Consider the following 5,000-nt stretch of genomic DNA (forward strand, 5'->3'; position numbering starts at 1 on the left):
GATGGCCACCGCGCTTCGCACCGGGCCCGCGAGGACCTACTTTGGCCGCAAGGCGCCGCGAGCAGGGGGCGCCGGCGCGCAGCTGCGCCGCCTGCCGCGTCCGTCGGCCGGCGCGCCTGCCACCGGCCGCCCCCACCAGCCGGCTGTAGCGCGTGCGCCCACGCACCGCGCTGCCAGCACGCCGGGCGGCCCCCCCTCACCGGCCGGGGACGGTCCCACCCAGCCACCGCCGCGTATCGCCTCACACCCAGATCCCCTTTCACGTTCGTGGGCATGGTGGGTCCCCTTTCACGTTCGTGGGCATGGTGGGTATCCCTGAAACAACCGGTTAATAGCTCGACCGATCGTCGCCAACACTGATTCACCTCTAGCGAGAACAACCGCACCACAACGGGTTACCGGTTGTTCATTTGCGTAACGTCACCAGCAAACGTACACGTCCATCGCCATTTGCAACGAGTATTGCATGCCTGTGTCAGGTGTCACAACACACTACGTCTGCCCACATAGACGCAACAACATGTGCACGCCTAGAGAACACGTGGAAGGTAGACCCCGTACGTATGCGGTGTCCATTGCGCGAACGACTGTCAGCCCGCCTCTGCAGCATGTCGCAGATGTGGAACGCGGTGCAACATGCTATCACGGTGTGTGAGAAGAGACGACTACGTCCGAATACACGCTCCACTACATCAACAGACTGCTCATGCTGATCGCCATCCAGGGCGTCCGTTCCTCCCACACGTCTGTATGGCGTACCACACTGCAATCCAGCTCTTATAGGGAGACGACACGTAGCTGCGTGCACAATATTTGGACTGTATGGTCCGCCGTTGCTAGGCGCTGTCGTCATACGGTCACATGGGCCACGATGTATCATTCAGTACATACGGAGCAATGTGCAGTACAGTTTGTGGGTTTTGCGTACATCGGCGGACAGGTGACAGGCCGTACCACAACGTAGGCTGAGTACGTCGGCATGCGAAGGGCATTGAACATGCAAACTTCTCACCGACCAGCTTGCGAAGGCAGGGGGGAAGGGGGGGGGGCATGTACGTCCTGCTGCTATCCACACTACAGTGTATAGCAGGAGCATGTGGAAAGTCAGCAACACCTGCAAGGTGTTTAACATGACGCGATACACAGGGGACCGGGCAGTGCGAGTAGCGAACTATATTGCGAGGGTTGCGGTTAGGCAACACTACACTACTTTAACGGGTTGCATAACAATTACAGAGCAGGTTCAGCGACAACGTGCGTCAGGTTAAGGCGCAATATAGTTTAGGTTACGGCGCACTTTAGGTTAGGTTAAGGCACATTATAGGTTAGGTTAAGGCACAACATGGGTTACGTTAAGGCACAACATGGGTTACGTTAAGGCACAACATGGGTTACGTTAAGGCACAACATGGGTTAGGTTAAGGCACAACATGGGTTAGGTTAAGGCACAACATGGGTTAGGTTAAGGCACAACATGGGTTAGGTTAAGGCACAACATGGGTTAGGTTAAGGCACAACATGGGTTAGGTTAAGGCACAACATGGGTTAGGTTAAGGCACAACATGGGTTAGGTTAAGGCACAACATGGGTTAGGTTAAGGCACAACATGGGTTAGGTTAAGGCACAACATGGGTTAGGTTAAGGCACAACATGGGTTAGGTTAAGGCACAACATGGGTTAGGTTAAGGCACAACATGGGTTAGGTTAAGGCACAACATGGGTTAGGTTAAGGCACAACATGGGTTAGGTTAAGGCACAACATGGGTTAGGTTAAGGCACAACATGGGTTAGGTTAAGGCACAACATGGGTTAGGTTAAGGCACAACATGGGTTAGGTTAAGGCACAACATGGGTTAGGTTAAGGCACAACATGGGTTAGGTTAAGGCACAACATGGGTTAGGTTAAGGCACAACATGGGTTAGGTTAAGGCACAACATGGGTTAGGTTAAGGCACAACATGGGTTAGGTTAAGGCACAACATGGGTTAGGTTAAGGCACAACATGGGTTAGGTTAAGGCACAACATGGGTTAGGTTAAGGCACAACATGGGTTAGGTTAAGGCACAACATGGGTTAGGTTAAGGCACAACATGGGTTAGGTTAAGGCACAACATGGGTTAGGTTAAGGCACAACATGGGTTAGGTTAAGGCACAACATGGGTTAGGTTAAGGCACACCATGGGTTAGGTTAAGGCACACCATGGGTTAGGTTAAGGCACACCATGGGTTAGGTTAAGGCACAACATGGGTTAGGTTAAGGCACAACATGGGTTAGGTTAAGGCACAACATGGGTTAGGTTAAGGCACAACATGGGTTAGGTTAAGGCACAACATGGGTTAGGTTAAGGCACAACGTAGGTTAGGTTAAGGCACAACGTGGGTTAGGTTAAGGCACAACGTGGGTTAGGTTAAGGCACAACGTGGGTTAGGTTAAGGCACAACGTGGGTTAGGTTAAGGCACAACATGGGTTAGGTTAAGGCACAACATGGGTTAGGTTAAGGCACACCATGGGTTAGGTTAAGGCACAACATGGGTTAGGTTAAGGCACAACATGGGTTAGGTTAAGGCACAACATGGGTTAGGTTAAGGCACAACATGGGTTAGGTTAAGGCACAACATGGGTTAGGTTAAGGCACAACATGGGTTAGGTTAAGGCACAACATGGGTTAGGTTAAGGCACAACGTAGGTTAGGTTAAGGCACAACGTGGGTTAGGTTAAGGCACAACATGGGTTAGGTTAAGGCACAACATGGGTTAGGTTAAGGCACAACATGGGTTAGGTTAAGGCACAACATGGGTTAGGTTAAGGCACAACATGGGTTAGGTTAAGGCACAACATGGGTTACGTTACGGCACAACATGGGTTACGTTACGGCACAACATGGGTTACGTTACGGCACAACATGGGTTACGTTACGGCACAACATGGGTTACGTTACGGCACAACATGGGTTACGTTACGGCACAACATGGGTTACGTTACGGCACAACATGGGTTACGTTACGGCACAAATTAGGTTAGGTTACGGCACAAATTAGGTTAGGTTAAGGCACAAATTAGGTTAGGTTAAGGCACAAATTAGGTTAGGTTAAGGCACAAATTAGGTTAGGTTAAGGCACGATATAGGTTAGGTTAAGGCACGATATAGGTTAGGTTAAGGCACGATATAGGTTAGGTTAAGGCACGATATAGGTTAGGTTAAGGCACGATATAGGTTAGGTTAAGGCACGATATAGGTTAGGTTAAGGCACGATATAGGTTAGGTTAAGGTACGATATAGGTTAGGTTAAGGTACGATATAGGTTAGGTTAAGGTACGATATAGGTTAGGTTAAGGTACGATATAGGTTAGGTTAAGGTACGATATAGGTTAGGTTAAGGTACGATATAGGTTAGGTTAAGGTACGATATAGGTTAGGTTAAGGTACGATATAGGTTAGGTTAAGGTACGATATAGGTTAGGTTAAGGTACGATATAGGTTAGGTTAAGGTACGATATAGCGTAGGTTCAGATACACATTGTTGTAGGGAAAGGTGTATTGGGGGGGGGGGCGGCAGGTTCGTTGATAGTGATTATCGTAATTGGATGCCTGCGGTATTATCCGATTTGTCACGTCAGGATGCACTTTTGGCTCATGACAGGCGGCGCTCCGATTCCATGGTTGTGGCAGATCTGTGTCTTTCATTCCTGCCATTGTTTGTGTGCTGTGACAGGAGGCAGTATTGTGATGTTGGGTGCACCACTGTGTAGGACATGTGTGGGTGTTCGTGGCTTAGCTGAGCAATGTGCGGATGTCGGAAGGGTGGGATATTGTGTTTTCTGGGTGGACCTCCCGGTCTGGTAATGATAGTGTGGATTGTGTCATGTGGCGGAGAGGATGCACTGGATGTTCTTCCATGCTGGTGGTTAGATATTGTGTGTGATAAGAGAGTAGTGTGTGATAAGAGTGTCTGGCTGACGTGTGGTTCTCATTGTGTGCAGAGTCTTTCAGCATGTATAGGGACGGTTGTATATATTATCTGTATTCTGATGGCTCTGCATCTATTACTAATCAGTGCCGTGTATACGGTTACTCTAGTTCCAGTCGAAACTGTTCTATCTCTGTACATTAGTGACACTGCGGCTCCACTATGTTGCCGCCCCTGTCGGCCGTTTCCCCCAGTGTATGGCTAATGATTATCAGCAATCAGTCTATTAGTCAATACCGGTAGTGTGACGACGTCAAATGTCCGGGATGGGGGAAGCTACACCCTTCCCGTGGGTCAGGGCCTAGAAAGACTCTTCCCACGCAGGAGACTCGGACTGTCGTTACTCTTCCGAGACATATATGTGCCCAGCGTTTTTTTGCGGCTGCGAGTGCAACGCCAGGAGGCTCGGACTGTCGTTACTCTTCCGAGATATATATTTGCCCAGCGTTTTTTGCGACTGCGAGTGCAACGCCCACGGGTGCCGACATGGATGGGGCGCTTCCTAGCTGATGGCTCAGCATGAGAATCCGTACAGTGAGCAATGCGATCGCGTCTGTAGCTTGTACGTGGTACAGCTCGCAGCTCATGAATAGGGACAGCGGGAATGTCGCATATTGGAAATATCTCTTCATGAAACGCATGTTATAGGTGTGAATTGCACCTTACGAGTGCGGGAAACGTCCGCCGTTCATCCGCTGGCGATGCGAGTTGGGCGGTTGGGGTGGGGCACGAACGGGTGCAGGTGGTGTGATTGCCGGTCCACGACTTCGTGCGGCAGAGGCACTGGCGTATGGGTGCTGTGGTCGACAGAGGCTGCATGCTTTGTGGGTGGCGTCGAAAGATGGGCACTGTGGGCCCATCGATGTCTTAGTCGGCTTGGCGTCCCATAGATGGCGGTATCGTCGTTGCAGGAGCTCATGCTGAGGGAGACCTACAGATGGCGGTATGTTTTGTGGTGCGCTCGACATGGCGGACGTAGTGTTGTCCGATTCGCATAGATGGCGATACTGTTTTGCCAGCATGGTTGGCG

This window comes from Schistocerca serialis, unplaced genomic scaffold (assembly GCF_023864345.2).
Source record: "Schistocerca serialis cubense isolate TAMUIC-IGC-003099 unplaced genomic scaffold, iqSchSeri2.2 HiC_scaffold_1155, whole genome shotgun sequence".
NCBI lineage: Eukaryota > Metazoa > Arthropoda > Insecta > Orthoptera > Acrididae > Schistocerca > Schistocerca serialis.